Source organism: Lagenorhynchus albirostris, chromosome 10 (assembly GCF_949774975.1).
Source record: "Lagenorhynchus albirostris chromosome 10, mLagAlb1.1, whole genome shotgun sequence".
In the NCBI taxonomy this organism is placed as follows: domain Eukaryota; kingdom Metazoa; phylum Chordata; class Mammalia; order Artiodactyla; family Delphinidae; genus Lagenorhynchus; species Lagenorhynchus albirostris.
In genome coordinates this window covers 82,492,883-82,513,711 of record NC_083104.1, presented here as the reverse complement: position 1 = coordinate 82,513,711, position 20,829 = coordinate 82,492,883, and the positions used below count along the sequence as shown (strand labels likewise).

General features: G+C 40.6%; 1 long non-coding RNA gene and 4 other non-coding genes across 5 annotated transcripts; 1 reads left to right on the top strand and 4 right to left on the bottom strand.

Moving 5' to 3' along the window:
* Window positions 1-2,042: 2,042 nt before the first annotated feature.
* On the bottom strand, window positions 2,043-2,114 carry TRNAA-AGC (transfer RNA alanine (anticodon AGC)). The gene has a single exon. It is a non-coding gene; the product is annotated as a tRNA-Ala (tRNA).
* A 6,887-nt stretch (window positions 2,115-9,001) lies between these two features.
* Window positions 9,002-9,074, top strand: TRNAR-CCG (transfer RNA arginine (anticodon CCG)). The gene has a single exon. It is a non-coding gene; the product is annotated as a tRNA-Arg (tRNA).
* A 1,149-nt stretch (window positions 9,075-10,223) lies between these two features.
* Window positions 10,224-12,548, bottom strand: LOC132527642 (uncharacterized). The gene is made up of 2 exons (XR_009543035.1): window positions 12,427-12,548; window positions 10,224-10,601 (listed from the first exon to the last, which is right to left on the bottom strand). It is a non-coding gene; the product is annotated as an uncharacterized LOC132527642 (long non-coding RNA).
* Window positions 11,437-11,541, bottom strand: LOC132528273 (U6 spliceosomal RNA). Its single transcript, XR_009543157.1, has one exon. It is a non-coding gene; the product is annotated as a U6 spliceosomal RNA (small nuclear RNA).
* A 4,168-nt stretch (window positions 12,549-16,716) lies between the features above and the next one.
* TRNAL-CAA (transfer RNA leucine (anticodon CAA)) lies at window positions 16,717-16,823 on the bottom strand. Its single transcript has 2 exons — window positions 16,786-16,823; window positions 16,717-16,762 (listed from the first exon to the last, which is right to left on the bottom strand). It is a non-coding gene; the product is annotated as a tRNA-Leu (tRNA).
* Window positions 16,824-20,829: the final 4,006 nt, after the last annotated feature.

Below are 20,829 nucleotides of genomic sequence, written 5' to 3'. Positions count from 1 at the left end.
CAAAAATAATAAATAAATAAAATAAACTTATAAACTAACAAAAAAGAAAGCTCTGAGTACTGTTCCACCCGTTAGAGGTCAAAGTACAGTTATGTAAGTTTTTGAGACAATATGTCATTGATAAATACGTCAAATGACATAGTGACAGTTTACACAATCTAGATCTGCATGTACAAAGCAAGTAGTGGGTCATCCTGACCCCTTACAAGTTTAAGGAGGGATGTTATCTCCTAAGGAGGTCTGGTTAATGCAGATGCACGATACACACTAAAGGGGAGAGAAGACACCCAAAAGGGCAGAGAAAAAATTCATGTTTACATTTTTCTTGTCTTATCATAAAATATGAATTTTATTTCATCATCTATCATATTCCTCCATGACTCTCCACTATGGCTCAAACCTAGCATAAAATACACAGGTCTAACTACTTCTTTGGGTCTTCATTTTCTTATGAGGGTTCCCATGTCATAATAAAACTTATACTAAATAAATTTGCGTGCTTTTCTCCTGTTTATCTGTCTTTATTGTTTCAATTTTCAGACCTAGTCAGGGACCCTAAAAGGGTCGAGGAAAATGTTTTCCTCCCCTACATTACATTCCAATTTTTCAAGTATTGTCAAGTATACAGTCCAGCAGGTACAAGTTGCAAGAGATACTACCAGACCCACACATACATGGGTCAGGAAACTGAGAATTTTGGAAAAGACAGCATGAAAGGTTAATCTTAGAACTACATCGGGAAAGGACTGTTTCAGGTATTGTTTTTGTTTGTTTTGTCCAGGTCTTGCAGCATGCGGAATATTAGTTTTCCAACCAGGAATCGAACCCATGTCCCTGGCAGTGGAGGCAAGGAGCCTGGGTCACTGGACAGTCAGGGAAGTCCCTCAGGTATTGTTAAACACAAATATACCCTTAAACTCTGGAGCAAACACTCAGTGGCAGGTTTAGCCTGGGCAAAAAGTGCTTATGCCCTGGGGCATCTCCTGGCCAAGTATCTCCCTAATGATACCAGGGTTCCTAGAATTCTCTGCTCAAACCGCTCTGATCCTCCCTTCTTCCGGGCTCTGCACAGGCCTCCTTCTGAATCTATCCTCCTGGGGGCAGACCATGACATTAATGTGCATGGTCCTAGGCCTAGGAGGTGGCCCTGGAAGGGCCAAGGGTATGTATGAATCTTGGAAGTGTGTGTGAGATGTTCACACGTGCATGTGTGAGGCCCTTCAAAATGTGGGATGGAGACAGGAGTGGTAAGAATAGGGGGTAGGAGTGTGTATCTTTATTTTTTGATTGATTCCCCTCCTTAACTCATCTTTTACAATTAGCCAATCACATGCTACTTCAAGTCAGGTAAAAAGGGGAGAACTTATTTAACGCAATAAAGAACTTCTATCTAGATCCAAAGCTTACATTATACTTTAAAAGTTACTCTAAAGTCAGGAACAATGAAAAAAAAAAAGTCAGGAACAATAAGTCAAAGAAATGCATATAATGTATAAAAACGAAGAGAAGGGAGGCTGTAATGGGAAGAGAGTGGTAGGGAAACCCATAGGAAAGCTTTCCTCTCCAAGGATCTATTCCTTCACCCAGGAACAGCTCAGAAAATGAAGGAATCTAAAGAAAATTTCCTTCACATTTTCAAAAGTTCAAATGGACTTCACATTTGTTCTTGTTTTTTCTCCTTTCTTGCCCTTAGATGATACTGCGAAACGTAACTATGTAATTGTGCTTGTTAATTTGGTACCTCGCTTGTTTTTCGGTTTCTGGAGTCCTGACCGGTTTGGTGCTCCCCCAGCCTCTTTAATCGTGTCTTTCGCTAGTTGACTCAGCTACCCAGTGTGGTGCCACGGCCCTAGAGCAAAAATGCGTCCATATTAAAAACAAAATAGAGTCGGTTTGTTTTCCTTGTTTTTTCTGTGACTTAAAAGACCTGAAGGGAACAAAAGAATCAGAAAAGAGGCCAGACGGCGGACATTCTCAGCAAACGAGAATGAGCCCAGGAACGATTCAGTACTAAAAACAGTAATTGTTAAATGAGAAAAACCTGGAGGTGCCGGGGATTGAACCCGGGGCCTCGTGCATGCTAAGCACGCGCTCTACCACTGAGCTACACCCCCTCCTTCTGAAAGAAGCTCAGAAATGTTCCTATGACCCGCTACTATATTTTCAAAGAAATTTTACTTCAACAAATTCAATCTTTGAGTTTTCTATGCTGGATACCGTCTTGTAGCTAGGCTGCGAGAAGGCAAACTAAACATTTTACCGAAAGTCCCGTCTGGTCCTGAGCTCTCCCACTACTGGTCACGCCAGCTCGACGGCCACCTGCCGGTGGAGAAGGGAGCAGTCCTGACTGGCCGCCCCCAGGGAAAGGTCTGGGATAAGACCTCTGCTTAAAAAGGTTGCCAGAAAACCGAGTATAATGCAGGAGGATAAAAAGAAGAAAGTCTAAACGGTGTCATGGGGTTTCAGGTCCAGGTAGGAGAGAAGACTGAAGGGGCATTGTAGACAGGCCCGCGTCGGTCGCAGCCCCCGACTCCGGTAGGTTCCCGCGTCCAGCCTCGGAGTCGGGAAACCGCATGGCGGCTGGGATCGCGAGCACCACCGAGAAGCGCGCACCGGGAAGAGGAGCGAAAGAAACCGAGCAGCCTTATAGCGCCCCCTTTCGGGCCGAATCCTCCACGGAGTGAAAAGTACGCAGAAGGAAGGCGTTTTAAGGAGTAGGCTTGTCCGTGCGCCTGCAGTCGTTAGACCCCTTACTCTCCGAGGTTCCAGCCATCAGGCGCCTCCCGCCATTCTCTGGCTTTGGGTACGAGGGTCAACCCAGAAATGAGTATTTGGGGTAAATCCTAAATCCTTTTCCTAAGTTTTCTTCTGATTCTCTCTCACACCTGTGGGACTCTTGAAGACCTGAAATCACGATCTTCCTTTCGGCTCCTCCCCAGCTCCGGACCTGGCCATCCCGGCGACTCAGACCCTGTCGAGACCCAGGGGATTTGCACGCGGGGCGGGGAGTGTCGGATAGACAAGGGGCCATATACAAAGCATGGGCCACAGGCGACCCTCAGACCCAGAGGTTAAAGGGATATATAAGTGTTTTTTATACAACACTTCTGCGGTCCCTAAAGATGGAACATCACCTGGAGGAGCTTAATAAAACTACGGACTTCCGTCCCCACTCCCTAGACGCTGAGTGCGCTCAGAATCTCCGGCTCTGCTGGGGAATCTTATGTTATTTAAATGTCCCTCAATTGGAAAAGGGAACCTCCTACACTGTTGGTGGGAATGTAAATTAGTGCAGCCACTATGGGAAACAGAACGTTTGTTTCTCAAAAACCTAAAATTAAGAGCTGCTATATGATCCAGCAATCCCACTCCTGGGCATATATCTGGACAAAACTGTAATTGGAAAAGATACATGCACCCCTATGTTCATTGCAGCACTATTTACAATAGCCAAGACATGGGAGCCATCTAAATGTCCAACGACAAAGGAATGGATAAAGATGTGGTACATATATACAATGGAATACTACTCAACCATAAAAAAAGAAATGAAATAATGCCATTTGCAGCTACATGGATGGACCTAGAGGTTATCATCCTAAGTGAGGTAAGTCAGAAAGAGAAAGACAAATACCACATGATATCACTTATATGTGGAATCTAAAGTATGACACAAATGAACTTATCTGTGAAACAGAAACAGACTCACAGACTTGTGGGGGGGAGGGAAGGATTGGGAGTTTGGGATTTGCAGATGCAGACTATTATATATAGAATAGATAAACAACAAGGTCCTACTGTATAGCACAGAGAACTACATTCAATATTCTGTAATAAACCATAATGTAAAAGAATATGAAAAAAGAATGTATATCTATGTATATATACATGTGTATAACTGAATCACTTTGCTGTACAGGAGAAATTAACACAACATTGTAAATCAACTATACTTCAACAAAATAAATGTTAAAAAATAATAAATATCCCTCAGTTGAATCAGATAGACCAGTTTGGGAACAACTGGGCCTGAAAATCTAGGGACAGAACCTGGAATGAACTAGGATCCTGGGAAAGTTAACACAGAAGGAGGAGAAAGACAAGAAGGGAAGTGAAGAGCAGGAGGCAGAAAGGTGGGAGGAAGAGTGCAGCAGAGGGGGTTCCTCAAGACACTGGGGATTTGGATGCGCAGAACAGTAGAAGTGTTCCAGATCCCTATCGCTCCTGCGCTTTCTCTAGGCAGGAGAGAAAAAAGGCCCCTTGCTCTAAGGTGAGAGAGCAGAAGGCATTGGTCCTACTAGTCCAGTCATTCACAAACTTTAGGTGCATCAGAATCATCTGCAGGGCTCGTTGAAATATAAATTGAGGACATCATCCCCAGAATTTGATTCAGTGGGTCTGGGGTAGGGCCCGAGAATTTGCAGTTCTAACAGGTCTTCAGATTTTGCTGATGGTTCCTGGGACCAAAATTCACAACCTTATAAGAGAATCTCATCAGTGGAGAAGGCCCTGACTTAAATCTGCATGACAAACCGTACTCTCCTTTACCGTGCTTTTCTAGGTCAACTCCTCACGTACTTCTTTCTTTGTTTTTGGCTGAAGATCATAGTTAAGCATGTATTCTAAGCTGCTTCTTTGAGAGTTGTTCATTTCCCTGGGTGTCTCCCATGTGTATATGAGATATACACGTTAATAAATATGTCTGCTCTTTCCTTAATCTGTCTTTTGTTACTGGGGCCTCAGCTGAGACCTTAGAAGGTAGAGGAAAAGTTATTTTTCATCCCCTACTGTTGGAAGTTATGTAACCGAATATAGGTGTCTTTCTAAAGTGCAGCAGGGAAACCAATCTATGTGGTTGTCAGGGAACAGTGTTGAGTGTTAAAGAAGGACGCTGTCTGCTTAGACCTGGGTTGCTGGGACAGCAGTGGGAAACACTGACTTTGCTTGCTTGCTTGTTTTTATGTCTGGTTGGGATTCCCAGGCAGATGGTGAGAAGACAGACTGTAGAAAAATGCTTATGCTTTACAAGGTTTTCAGAGAAAAACAAAATTTCTGAATTTAGACATTGTTAAAAATCAAAATTCAACTGCATAAATTTAAAAGATCTTATTGGCTTTGTTCAACAATTAATGAATCAGGCAGCATGCCATCTAGCAGACAGAAAGAAGCTCCAAAGTGCTGTACAAAGTGAAAGACTTTTACAGACAGGAGGGGGCAGGACAAGGATGTTACTAGCAAAGAGTGGATTGTTTGTGGCAAGGTCACCTTCCTTTGGAGGATGGCAGGGGTCTATCAGGCAGATTATCTCACTAGTGTTGACTAGGTAATTCCAGATTGACTGGTTTAAGATTCCACTCCATAGATAGTGATTACTCTGATGGATCTGGGCAAAGTAAATTGAAAATCTTCTGGAAAGGATTCACCATTCTAAATGCCATTAAGAAAATTCATGGTCTAGGAGGAGGTCAGAAGATCAACATTAACAGGAGTTTGGAAGAAGTTGATGCAACCCTCATGGATGACTTTGAGGAATTCAAAACTTCAGTGGAGGAAGTAACTGTAGATGTGGTGGAATGCATGGAATCACCTCCACCATGAAACAAGGGGTACGCAGCTCACAGAAAGAGAAGTCATATCTTCCACCCTCAAGTAATCTCTAGTGATGATCCTTATGTAGAGCTGCTGGATGGAGCTTAAAGTGATTAAATTAAAATGATTTCCCTGCTTAGAATCATTTTGGGTAAAAAATCAACTGCTCCATGCTGCCAGCCCATGCTGGGAAAATAAGTCTTCCAGAGTGCTGAAAATAGGACACCCTCACCGTGTCAATGTCCCATGCCAGCACATGCTTTCACAACCGATACTCCACCCAACAAATGTTGCTTGTGAATTCATCAGCCAAAGAACTATTACAATAACCCCTTAAAATGTCTTCAATTTTTGAAGAAGTTAAAACTGGGGGATAAGAAGGATGGAGAAAAAGTAAAAGAGAGCAGGGAAGGCATGGACTAGGGCAAGGAGATTGGCAGGTAGGTACTATCTCTTGCCCTTCCAAGGAACCATGGAAATGACAGAAAAGACATGTATTTGGAAGAATAAAAATGTACCTGCTCTTGAAGGGGAAAGAGATTTTGGATTAAATGGAACAAACAGGTGAAAGATCAGAATTACAGAGAAAGAGCAGAGAAATCACAGTTCTATCTGTAGGGGATGTGAGGTAAGGATGCTCTTTCCCTCCAGGTATAGGGAAAGCACCTCCACCTGAGAGTTTTATAACCTGTTTTCTCAAACTCCTTCAGCTTAAATAGTCAATATACCAAGGTACCACATTTTGAGGTAGCATGTCCTGAACCCCGTTAGTAGCTTAACCTTAATTTTTAAAGCTGCAAAGATTGCATATAAAGGCAGCAATTATTAATAAAATGCAATATCACCATGAACAAAGAAGGGAGGAAATATAAAAATCTAAGAGGATTCTCCACTGAGATTCAAAACGTCTTGAAGTTCTCACTCCCTTGAAATAAATAGAAACTGGAATCTGTACCAGACACATTTTAAGTGTGAAAGAAACTTATATGATGAAAGAAACTTATAAGGAATTTCTCCTCTCTCTTTTCAAAAGATTGGTGATGTTTCAGTTAAAGTAAAATATATGAAGTTATATTATTATTTTTGGACCTTCACTTTTACTCACTCTTTAAAACACCAATCAAGAAAATACCTCAGAATAAATTTAACTTAGGAGGTGAAAGACCTGTACCCTGAAAACTATAAGACCCTGATGAAAGAAATTGAAGAAGACACAAATAAATGGAAAGATATGCCTTGCTTATGGTTTGGAAGAATGAATATTGTTAAAATGTCCATACTACCCAAAGCAATCCCTATCACAATTCCAATGGTGCTTTTCACAGAAAAAGAACAAACAATCCTAAAATTTTTATGGAACCACAAAAGATTCTGAATAGCCAAAGCAATCTTGAGAAAGAAGAACAAAGCTAGATGCATCCATTTCCTGCCCTCAAGCTATATTACAAAGCTATGGTAACCAAAACAGTATGGTATAAAAAAAAGACACCTAGATCAGTGGAACAGAATAGAAAGCCCAGAAGTAAACCCACACAAAGGAGCCAAGAATATATAATGGGGAAAGGATAGTCTCTTCAATAAATGGTGTTGGGAAAACTGGACAGCCACATGCAAAAGAATGAAACTAGAGCACTACTTTACATCATACACAGAAATTACCTCAAATAGATTAAATTGTAAATCAACTATACTTCCATTTTTTTAATATTAAAAAATGTATTAAAGACTTGAACAAGAAGCAAAGAAGAGGCAAAAGAAATAAAAAGTACAAAACTGAGTTAGGGGAGACCAATTTTTATTTGCTAATGGTATGGCTGCTAAGATGAAAATCCAAGTGAATCCATTAAAGAGTTTAGACTTCAAAAGTTTGTTTTCTCCTCTGGAATGTAACCACCAGTTTCCAAAGAGTGCAACTTAATTGCTATGCAAAACTCATTCCCAGCTAGTATCCCTAGTCCGCCTTCAATTTTCTAAATTTGTTTAGTAGAGGGTATTAAGATTCCTTCAGTCTGTATTTTCACTCTTGGCCAAAGGATTATTAATAAAATCACTAACTCTAGAATGTTCTTTTCTTAAAATTATGTGCCCAAATGGTTTCATTTCTGCAATATGGTCCATAATAGAACTGAAAACGGTAGGTCTGTAGTTCGTTGAGCTTTATATCTTCCCTCATTTCTTCTTTTCCTCTCTGAAATGTAAATTCTAAGGTTTTTAATCCTAAAGTTACTTTTACAGCAGTGCAAATATTTGTCACTTTTTTTGCTCTGCAACAGCTTATATAATCTTGTGTTGGAAAGACAGGGAAGCACACTTGTTATTACTCCAAATCTCGTGCTCATTCTGGGACACCCTCCACCCCACCCTCAGTAGTCTCTCCCTCATCAATGTCCCTAGTCTACAGTAGGCTCTCCAAAAATCTTGATTGACAGGTTAGGCGATAATTTGAGTTTTGTGTTAACTCCAAGAGAAGATACCGTAGGAGAAAACAGTGGGAGGGATGGGAGACGTTGGTGGGGAAAAATCTTTTTGTGAAAGAGTGTAAGATAAAGGAGGGGAGAAATTTCTCTTTGATTTGGTTTTGTTTCAAATAGCTGGCCATTTTCGAGAAACCAAAACCATTGAGTAAATGGATACATGAGTGTTACTGCTTTACTTCTAGGGCTGGACGTTTCACATCTTTCCTATTCCACCCACACTTTTGATGATCATGGTTCTTTCAAAAAACCCTATTGCTCTGTGGCTTAACCCATAAACGAACCAGTGGACATCTTCTTGTCAAAAACAAGTCAAATTTGGGACGTATCCAAGTCAAGCATGGAAATCACCAAGTTCCTTGACAGCGTCCATTCACTCCGTTCTTTTTAAACCTACAAGCATATATGTGTGTGTGTGTGTGTGTGTGTGTGTATATATATATATATATATATATATATATATATATATATATATATACTGAATAAACTATTCCTTTCTAGGCTTAAGCTAACCTTGCACTTACAGGAGAACCTTCTATGAAGCTTCTAGGCTATCTCTGTCCTTCCTCCAGCACCTCCATTATTCCCTTCAGACTCCCCTCCGAATGCACCATCTGTGCTCACTCCTTCCTCTTTGCTGTTTTCCATAAGGGATGCAGCATCAGCTCTAGACTCAAAGTCTTCCTCTCTACCCCAACTCTCGAAGTCATTAATCAAAGACTTCAACAGGGTCCACAACGATGAACCGTCTAACAGTTCCTGACATTTATGTATTAGTTTTTACAACTTTTAGACGGTGTTGGAAATAGTTTTTAACTGTTGGTGAATTTTGAGAACTCTTGTTTAGCTAGATCTTCAGAATCCGCGGTAGAAAAGCCCCCTCCCCCTCCTGTTTACATACCTTTTGTACGCTACGTGAGAAACGGCTTCCGTCAGCTGGCCGCGTGGCCTAATGGATAAGGCGTCTGATTCCGGATCAGAAGATTGAGGGTTCGAGTCCCTTCGTGGTCGTCGTTTTTTTTCCCTTTTTTCCCTTTGCTGGTCTCATTCACTGCCGGGTTGGATAAAGCTTGGAAGATATTTAAAATCTGATTTGCTTCCTTTCCCTTCTTGTTGCTGATGTGAGTTCAATAAATAAACTCTTATATAACATTTAGATATTGGAGGCCTGGTGTGTGACGAGTACTTTACAAATGAACAAGGAGGAAATACCACGTGCCCTCAAGGAGCTTACTTTCTACCGGACCCAACAAATGAAATCAAATAAACAGAAACAAAATAACTAAAATTTGTTTCACGTCCTATCAAAGAAATAAGCAACGGGCTGAGATCAAAAATAAGGGATGGGGGCTCCTTTAAACAGAGTTTTATTATTCCTGCCATAAGGAATAATAGTGCTAACTCGCTGAGAATATGAAGGCACTTGGTCTTTTCAAAGTTAAAATACTAAACTTTTTCGTGGTGGGGTGGAGGGAAGGGGTCACTAAAAAAAATCAATTAAATGGGGTAATGGTGAGTTAAATTTCTGGAAACAAGGTGTCTGCTAGGATTCTCTACTACTGTGGCTCTGAATGGTTTGAAATAGGTGTTCTCCAGATTTTCATTAGCTACCTTAAATATAACGGCCTCTACCTCCCAAATAGCAAGCTCAGAGAGAAGCCTAAAGGCAAAAGCCACCAAAGGCTTTTATTCCAATTGAACTGTACTCTGGAGCAACTTCTATGTAGCCATGATAGGTTTAGTTTTAGCAAGAGTGCAAATGCCATAAATGGATCTGAACAGCAGGGAGGTTCCTCAAATAATTTAAAAATAGAACTATGGTATGATCCGGCAAGCAACTCCACTTCTGGGTATTATATCCAAAAGAATTGAAAGCAGAGTCTCAAAGAGATATTTGCACCCATGTTCATAGCAGCATTATTCGCAATAGCCAAGAGGTGAAATTAAACCCAAACAGCCTTAGAAAGATAAATGGATAAACAAAATATGGTATATACCATGGAATATTATTGTCTTAAAAGGGAAGGAAATTCTGTCACATGCTACTACATGGATAGACCTTGGAGACATTATGCTAAGTGAAATCAACCAGTCACAAAAAGACAAATACTGTATGATTCCACTTATACAAATGTAGATGAAAAATTAATCAAGTCCATCTAAAGAAGAAAAAGAGAATTTTATTCAGGCCAACATAAGGATTATAACCCGGGAGATAGTCTTTCAGAAAATTCTGAGGACTGTTCTGCTTGTTAGAGGTCAGTGATACAGTTATATACATTTTCAAGACAAAGGATCATTCATCAAAATGACACGGTGACAAGTTACATGAAGTTCACCAGAGATACATAGTCCAGATCTACATGGCTTAGTTGCTCCATGGCATGTGGGATCTTCTCAGACCAGGGCTCAAACCTGTGTCCCCTGCATTGGCAGGTGAATTCTTAACCACTGCACCACCAGAGAAGTACAGGCATGCTATTTTAAGTGGTGAAATATAGTCTCTTTCTCACCTCATGTTCCATGAAAGGGAGATTTCTGTAATAAAAATGGATGAAATGGGGTTAAAATAGGAATTTTCAATGTGTCATTTCAATAAAGTGCTACCGTTCTACAACAAATTTATAAGAAACTGAATGATACTAGAGCTGATGAGTTAACTGAATACTAAATTTCAAAGAGAAATCAGATTTGGCGACTGTACTATTGCTTTCCTAGGAACACTCTGATGGTGTACCACACTCATCTCATTTACAGTCAGACCTCCATATCTGCAGGTTCTGCAACCATGGATTAAACCAACTCCATATCAAAAATATTCTGAAAAAAATTCCAGAAAGTTCCAAACAGCAAAACTTGAATTTGCCATGCACCAGCAACTATTTACATAGCATTTACTCTCTATTAGGTATTATGAGTAATCTAGAGATGATTTAAAGTATGTAAGAGAATGTGTATAGGTTATAAGCAAATAACTATGCCATTTTATATACAGAACTTGAGTGTCCATCGATTTTGGTATCCACTGGGGTCCTGGAACCAATCCTCCATGGATAGCAGGGGACAACTGTATATCTACTCATCAGTGGAGATATTGCGCCTGTGTTGTAGTGGTTATAGTTTGGTCCCCACTGAACCTAATTTCTATGCTGGGTATTCCACATTTTTTTAAAGTATCATTTTAAATTTGAGTTGGAGCTATCCACAATTTAGTTGAATTTTAACTTCACCTTTTAAATCTTAGACATGCTTTACACTGGTTAGTACTGGTTAGGTGCATCATATGAACTCAGTGGCTAGGATGAAATGTATCATTCTGAGGATAGCTTAGTCAAACTCCCATTTACTGATATTTTCACTTTTAATTTCTTTTAAAATTATGCAACGCTTCACAAATTTGCGTGTCATCCTTGAGCAAGGGCCACGCTAATCTCTGTATCATTTTCAACTTTAGTATATGTGCTGTTGAAGCGAGCATGATTCTGCATTATTTACTCACGCTTTAAAAGCCAAACAAGTCAGGTACTCATTCCCTATTACCCTCCAATCAATTTTTAGCTAGTACACAATCATGTGTTTTATAAACCTTTCTGGATATAATGAGCATCTTTTCCTGAGACAGAAAGCAGGGAATCATGAATATTACAAAACACTATTTTTACAAGGGAAGTCTCAGAGTGAATGAACACTTCCAATATTTCACCTACCTTCTGAGTTTCAAAGTTTTCAAATATCTGTGGGCTCAAATGAAATATGCTTCATTCTTGCCTAAGAGTCAGGCTGGACCTTGGAACTGGTCATTGGGTGAGACTCTTTCCTGAAGGAGTATGACTGTAAACTTTTATCTCTGCTAAACCAAGCTCCAGCCAACTCATGCCTGGGCATGCCCTGATGGATTTGCTAATGTTGAGTGTGGTATAATAGATATATGTGGTCTTTGTCCCTGGTTCCTGGCACAAAGCTCCTCAAACTCTTGGGATTTCATAGTGATAGGAGTGTGGTTTGTCAGTCACATCCTTATCTTATCCTTATCCTTGCTCTTATCCTAATGAGGTAACTTAGGGTGGTGCCCTTAGATAGACTCAGAATAAGGCTGGTCACCAGAAAGACCAAGAGATCAGAAGCTTGGCACTTTCAGTCCCACCCACCCACCTCTGAGAAGGGGAAGAGGGGCTGAGGATCTGCAGAAAGTGTGCAGACGAGCCTTAAAGCAGGTGGTCCCTGGACCCGAGTCTGACCGACGCGGAGGACCACAAAGAAGTCCCAAGTTTGAAACGGCCGAGAGCGCCAGAGCAGAAAAGTGGGCCCCAACTGGAGCTGCAAGCTCTCCACACAGCCGGGAACCACCTCACCCCTGACTCACCCCACCCTTCCGGCCAGTGAATCCGACCTCCTCCCCGCAGCTCCAGATGGGGATGGTAAAAATTAACTTATCCTAAAGAGGCCACTCCTAAAGCGAGCCTAGCCTACAAAAACCAAGGTTACTTCCCGGTCCTCTCTAGGACGTTGGCTGTCTCGCCTTCTCAGTGGTTCCTCCGCTTCAGTTTCCTGCATCGAAAGCAGAGAAGCCGCTAAAACTTTCGAACTTTTCCCCGACACCACCAGAGTTAACTGGTTGTTTGCCTCTCTACCTACACATAGCATTTACAGACCCCTTTCTTTGTGCTACGAAGAGTTATGCACTTTGCACACATTGTCTCATTTAATCCTGGAAGTAAAGCATGAAGTAGATGGTCTTATGATATGTTCTTTGGAACATAGCTCCAAAGAACTTGAAACAACCTTGGCCTTTTGCCACAAGTATTCACAGTTCTACTCAGTCACTGTGTTTCTTCCTCAACTTCTATGACAGGAGAATTCAACAGTTTGACGCTTTTGAAAAGTCATCACTTGATTGTATTTAACTCATATCCTACAACCTCTCTAGATTAACTTGTGCTCTAAAACCTGTAACAAATGTTCATTGCTTTCCTCTTCAGCACAATCTGTAACCAGGTCCCAGTCTAGCTTTGCTTTCCTACTTCTTTTATGGATGAAACAATGGTTGAGACTCTCCCAGAAAAGGCTTGTAGAATTTTACAATTTGTAGTGGAGGAAAAAATAATTTTCCCTCTATTCTTCTAAGTTCTTGACTGGGTCCCCTGTAATGAAAGTCAGATAAACAAGAGAAAAACAAACAGAAGTTTATTAACATGTGTACATATACATGGGCGATACCCAAGGGAAAATGAGTAACTCTCAGAGGTGGCTTAGAATTCAGGCTTGACTACCACCTTCAGCTAAAGATAAAACAGTCAGCATGTGGGGGAGGTCAGTTATGAGGAGGTGACCAGGAAAAGGGGAGGAGAGAAAATGAGAAAAGGAGGAAAGGAAGTAAGAAAGAGGAAGCTTTCACAGAAGACACTAATAGGTCAAGGGTCAAAGTTCAAAGGCTAACACTTCAAACCATAAGTGATTGAATTAGATAGAAATTTTAGTCATTTTCCCCTCTCCTATTTTTCCTTTTCTCTCTTGTCATCACTACCCTGATGTTAATGAAAATAAAAATACCTGAAAAACGTACATATAAAGCACTTGAATGTTCTACCATATATAAAATATATAACCAACAAGGACCTACTGTATAGCACAGGCAACTATACTCAATATTTTGTCTAGGGCAACTGTCTTAGATTGGGCTGCTATAACAAAATATCATAAACTGGATGGCTTAAATAACAGAAATTTCTTTCTTACAGTTCTAGAAGCTAGAAAGTCTGAGATCAGGGTGGTCCGAGAGGTCAGGGTTCCAGTGAGGAACCTTTTCCTGGTTGCAGAAGGCTGTTTTCTTAGAGCAGAGTGAGGAAGTAAGCTCTCTCAGGACACTAATCCCTTTCATGAGGGTAGACCTCATCTAATCCTCATTACTTTCCAAAGACCCCATCTCCAAATACCATCACATTAGCGGGTAGGGTTTCAACAAATGAATTGGGGGGAGGGGGGAGGGAACATATTCAGTCCATAAGAACAACTTTCATAGATTTGAGGTGTCTTACAACTCTTAAGTTGTAGAAAACTGATAATAGTGCAAATGATTTTCATCCACAGAAATGCAAGTGAACTGTGTTTAGTGGAATGCAATTGATCATTGCCCTGAAATTGACAGGTTAAAAAAATCCATTTGTAAATTTATTCCAACATTACAATTGTCTATAAATATGTGATATTTTGAATTTTCTTTTGAACCAGTTGTAACATCTTACTGGTTGTTACATTTTTCATGAATTAAGTAGTCTTTGACATATATTTGTTTTCATTAGTGTGAAAGTCATAATTTTACCTTTTTTTAAAAAGTATCATTTAACAATTTGGAAACAATTGAGGCATATTCACTAGTGGCAGAAATAAAATATCAACTCTGTGGGGGGTAAATGTAGATTGAAAAACATGGTTTGGATCTGAAGCTAGAAAAGACTTTCTCTACTCCCTCTTACCATGCCTACACCTGGAACCCAGAAGACACACTCACCTGGCAGCTCGTGAAGACACAGGTACACCTAGAAACCACCAAAGCAAAGGGCTGAGGGAGACCACAAAAGGACAGCTGAACATTAATGTCACCCAAAAGAGAAATGTGGGTCAAAGAAGGTAAAAACCCTTATTAACTCTTACTCAGTTTTCTCTTCCCATGGGGAGGGCAAAGAAGAGGATGAATGAAGTGGTGGAGTATCTTCTCAATAATTCCAAGAGGCACTTGCAAGTGAAACAGGAAATTTCCTCTTAAAAAGTAGTTTTGTTAAAATTCTGTAATTGTGTGTTTTTTTTAAACTAAAATCAACCTTTTAAATATCCAATATCACAGTCATATGAAAAGTCATTTATGATAGCATTCTTGATTCTTTTTTTCTTCTAGAACTCTCCAAGAGAAACAGCTGCTATCTCTTCGCCTCAACTATCTTCCTGACTTTTTTCAGTTCACCCAGTTCTCCAAAGAAGATACACATTCTTCCAGAGTATTCATAGATACACTTGTCTGCTCCTCTGAAAATGATTTTATTAGGCAGTGGATATACATGTATATGATATAATATGCCCTGTACAGTTATGTGTTTAATAAAAATAATAGAAGTCTTGTGAGAATCGATTTCCCCTCCTTAAGCTTTTATATTTCATTTCATATTTCAGTTAACCACAGTTAATTTAAGAACTGCAGGGAGCTGAGCATGTTTGGTAGTACTTGAAACCATTTGGTTCCAGCCATCTGAATTCAGAATGTGACCTCTCAGATCAAACAATTGGATCTGTCTCTGATGAATGTCTCTGGAGAATTTAATTGTCAAATAAACTAGGTTTTCTTTTCACCTGCCTAGTCTCTTGCATTTTGACTATTAGGATAAAAATCAAAGCTCAAATGAGTAGTCATGAGTGGTCATAATGACAGAGAAATACATGGTCATGTATATATGAATCTTCAATAGCTGGCATTAAATACTTAGTCTCAAGATCTGGGATGTGTATATTCTTCTCCTGAGAGATAAGGGAATCTTGGAATGTGGTGTTCCTGAGGCAGAATCAGTCATTTGACTGGAATATAAGCAACACAGGGTATAAACTTATTTTACTGTTTTTAACATTAAATTAAAATTTAATTCTGTCCTATCCTACCCTATTCTATTCTACTGCCACAGCACCAGGGCCGCATCCCCTGGTACATAATAAGCACTCATTAAATATTTGTTGAAAGAATGGTAATTATAAATACAGCGAACGTTGAGAAAAAAAAAAGTAGATAAATGAAATAGGATCTACCTATCCTGTGGAATGATTTGTAACATTTCCTTTGTAAGGAAAAAGATTAAGTGTTCACGTGGAAAGAGCTCAAGATCTATTAAGCGAAATAATATGTGAGAGAATGGTATGTTTCGTGTGACTGCATTTCTGTAAAAATGAACAAAATGTTTATGAATATATATACACGAATGCAGAGAAAACAGGAGTGTAAGAAATATAGTAAAATACTGATGGTGGTTAGATTTGGAGGAGGAAAGTATAACTTCCACATTTAATTCAGGAGTTACAACGGCACTCAGTTTTGACTGAGGAAACAAAATAATTATCAGACGCCAACGTGAGTGTGAATGTGCATAATTTACAAAGGAAATGTTTGAGAACTAGTACATGACTTTTGAAAATGGAGAAGAGACCGGAGGATCTATATAAGATTACTTTGCCGACAGCACTGCCATGAGCCAGAGGGGAGTGGGGTTGGTAGCAAAGTGCTACAGGAAGTATTCAGGGCAGGGCCTGGGTCTGCAACAAAGTGGATGAGCCGGATAAATAAGCAGGCAGGGTACCGGACCATTGCCCCCTTTCTCCTCCAGCACCAAAGCGAAGGGAACTATCTGGGTTCCCAAAACTCGCTGTTTCTAGATTATCTCGCGATGCCTCAGAAAAACCAACCTCTTGTAGTACTCTCCGGTCTTTATTAAGCGTTTTCGCTCCAAATAGCGTGGCTTCCAAAAAATATCGCGATGCTTCAGCTTTTAATATTTTTGAAGTTAACAGTCCCTGTGAGAAATTTTTGAAAGTCAGTTTTTAACACAGTGAGTTGATAAATTGCTTATACATATTGCTCTTGTCAGTATTGGAAATTAGGGGAAGGGAAAAAAGAGTGTGTCAGAAGTGGGATTCGAACCCACGCCTCCATACGGAGACCAGAATCCCCAACGTAGGGAAGCTTTAGCTTGAGTCTGGCGCCTTAGACCACTCGGCCATCCTGACACCCTACGAAACCAGCCAGATTTTCCATTGAAATAGACACAAGGAGCAGCGTCTCTGTGACGTCTACTCCAGAGAAGGGTTTACGTCCGAGTCGCCGGCTAACGCTCCGAGAATAAAAGGCCACCTGTGGACTGAAAAGGAAGACAGCTCATATTTCGGGAGTGAAGGGAAAAAAGAACATCATTTAGCTCAGGTCGCTTGGTGGGTTCTCCAGCCTCTAATCTTTACCGAAATGTTGAGCGTAGTTAGCCTCGCCCTAGGCTTTCTTTCTTTTGAAGACAGTGAGGAACATCACCAAAAATGTAGCAAAAGACCCCGATTCTAGGGCATGAACCATTTTATCTTCTCTATTAGGTTCCTTTTCGTCCCCAGATCTGCCTTGCCACTCGAGAAGTGTTTGTTTTGGGCTCCGAAAGTGACAGCCGAGGAACAGCCTGAGAAAATCCTTGTAGGGCGCGACAGCTCCCGCCGGTGTAGACTTGACAAAGCCAGTTTCTGCCCCAAGGGATTGACCTGTCCCAAATCCAGAGAAACTCTGGGAGCGACACGCTTGCTTCCTGACCTTCCTGGTCACTCACAGATATTCCGGAGTGAAAGTCTCCATGGCGTCCATTGCCAGGTCGTGGATAAAATGGCGATTTTTAAGGGGGATAGCGGGGGGAAAATGAGGGACGTGCCACATCTCCTGACTCAGACTTTTCCAGCTTTCTCAGCTTTGTGCAAAGTAATCTGAGCTCTGAGTCTGGAAGGTCACATATTTTAATGAAATCCTGAGACTAAAAAATAAGAAATCATTCCTCCAACTAGATTGAGAGTCCTTAGGGGTCAGGGAAACTGCGAAAATAACCTTTGTAGGCCCAGTGCCTGCCCAGGACCGTGCCTGGCATACATGGTAGGAACTCAACAAGTATATTTGACTCACTTGTTTCAACTGCTGTGTTTGGGCTGTGAAGTTCAGACAGTAGAAACATAGATTTGGGAATTTTAAGTAGATTTTGTCCCGATAGGCTACCTTTTGTATTTATTGATACACAAAGGTTTTCCTTTTTCTTTATGTATGGCAAACGTTAGTTCTGTTTTCTGCATAAAGAGAAATAGTTTTAATTTCGGTAGAACCTGAGATTTCTAGACTCCCTTGGTTTCATATGCTATTTTTGATAGAGAAAATGGGGAGTGAGAAGTATAGGGGAAAATAGTTTCCTAATTTCCCTCCCCTCAAGATTTGAGATTTGCTGTTTTCTTTCATAAGCTGTAATTGTCCTGCAAGTGATTCCCGACGAGGCGACTGTAACTTCTTAAAAATTTATAATTTTTTAAATTGCAAAGTACTGCAATTATCCCATATCGAATGGATATTGTTGAACATACGATTTTTTTTTCATTTTCATGAGACATACTCTAAAGAACATCCTTGCATAAATATTTTCAAATATCCATAATTATTTCTAGAAGTGGAATCACTAGATCAGTTTACCCAGTTTTTAAAAATTATTTGTTTTTTCAATTTTGGTAAGTGCAGTTTATTTATTTTTGGCTGCACTGGGTCTTTGTTGTTGCGTGTGTGGGGGGCTACTCTTCTTGGTGGTGCGCAGACTTCCTATTGCGGTGTTTCCTCTTGTTGCGGAGCACGGGCTCTAGGCACTCCGGCTTCAGTAGTCGCAGCACGCAGGCTGAGTAGTTGTAGCTCGTGGGCTCTATCTAGAGTGTAGGCTCAGTACTTGTGGTGGGCATATGGGATCTTCCCGAACTAGGGCTCGAACCCGTGTATCCTTGAATTAGCAGACAGATTCTTAACCATTGCGCACCAGGGAAGTCCCAAATAACAGGCTTTAATTTCCAACCTTGAAATGAATCTCTTGACTGTTTTATGTGGAACTGTACCTGGGGCAATACTGTCATATTCATGTATTGTTTGCACAATATGAAATCTAAGCTACTTTGTTAATATCCTAGCAAAGTCACTTCCCCTAGAATAATCTACACTGGTTTGGTTGAGCTTTCTCATTATTCTTCACAAAGACCTCACATAGAAATTACTCAGCCATAAAATGGAATATTACTCAGCCATAAAAAGAAACGAAATTATTTGTAGTGAGGTGGATGGACCTAGAGTCTGTCATACAGAGTGAAATGAGTCAGAAAGAGAAAAACAAATACCATATGCTAACACATATATATGGAATCTGAAAAAAAAACACCAAAAAATGGTTCTGAAGAACCTAGGGGCAGGACAGGAATAAAGACGCAGACGTAGAGAATGGACTTGAGGACACGGGGAGGGGAAAGAGTAAGCTAGGACGAAGTGAGAGGGTGGCATGGACATATATACACTACCAAATGTAAAATAGCTAGCTAGTGGGAAGCAGCCACAGGGAGATCAGCTCGGTGCTTTGTGACCTAGAGGGGTCAGGAAGGGTGGGAGGGAGACGCAAGAGGGAGGGGATATGGGGATATATGTATATATATAGCTGCTTCACTTTGTTATACAGCAGAAACTAACACACCATTGTAAAGCAGTTATAATCCAATAAAGATGTTTAAAAAAATTAAACAAATGGATTGTCAAAAGAAAAACTGCTGGGTTAAAGGAGGTTCAGGAGTGTAGTGATTTAATTACATGATCAAGTCAAAATTTATTGCAGGACCAAGTTACTAGGTACCAGCCTCTCAGCATCAAGAAAAAGCGCACTGAAGAAGAAATTAGACCTAAGTGTTCAGCTTCTTCCCACTACCGTGGTCCACAATGAGGTCTCCTACAGCACACAATGTTTTACTTATCCGCAAATGGTCTTTTGTCGATCTCCACTTTTTCATGTTATTTTTTCTCCTCTTAATTGACTTTATTAACTTTTCCAAGGACAGGGTCATGTTCTCTTGTATTCTCAATAGTCAAGTTCAGCCGGGGCACAATTAACACTGGTTAATTGTGTATTTGAATCAAAGAATCATTGTCTCGCATTTGTGAAGAAGCAATCCACCCACCATTGGTACACTAAGCTTTCGAGTTGTTTTTTATTTTGCTGAGAGATGTGCGACTTCCATCCATACTTCGGTCAGGATCACAGATAACTGAAGGTATTAACAAATGGATCTATTTACTATATGCTAGCTTTGCTCTTAATTTCTTAGTGCTTTTAAGTGTTGCCTTTGTCATGTGTATTCTCTCATCTTCTCAACTGCATATCCTGGATGGCAGGGGCCATGTCCAGTTCCCTTTCATTCTCTGAACATGTCCCTTCTAGGCCTTGTCTGCTCTTGGGGTAGATGCTCTTCTGTACCTGCTGGGTCAGTATCAGAAAAAACTAGAGCAGCTGAAGACAAACACAGTTTTCCCGGGCCGCAAAAGAACAAAAGAATGAGCTGTTGAAGGCCTAATGTGTAATTAACAACTTCAAATGTTCTGAGGAAAGAACCAGAGAGGAGCCAAAGAATGCTACTGGGCCCATGTTTGCCTAAAGGGGTCCATATTGTGACTATACTAATTCAAATGCTTACCTTTCTGCAGATGAGTAAATTTAGAATCATTTACAAGGTTCATTTAACTTCATTCAAAATGGCAGGTTAAAAAAATTGTTTTTAATAACTTTAAACCCACCCCAAAAGAATCAGATGATAAACAGTACGAAACACGTCCACACACATCCTCCTCCTCTATCCCATCCTCCCACACACCCCATTGGTAACCACAGTCCTTTTATTCATATTATAAGAAGGGTATCGTAAGGTACAGTTTTCTGTTTTTGTTTTTTTTTGCTGTACGCGGGCCTCTCACTGTTGTGGCCTCTCCCGTTGCGGAGCACTGACTCCGGACGAGCAGGCTCAGTGGCCATGGCTCACGGGCCCAGCCGCTCCGCGGCATGTGGGATCTTCCCAGACCGGGGCACGAACCCGTGGCCCCTGCATCGGCAGGCGGGCTCTCAACCACTGCGCCACCAGGGAAGCCCAAGGTAGAGTTTTTTAAGACATTTTTTTCACTCAGCATTAAGATTCTCTATTGTAGTAGATC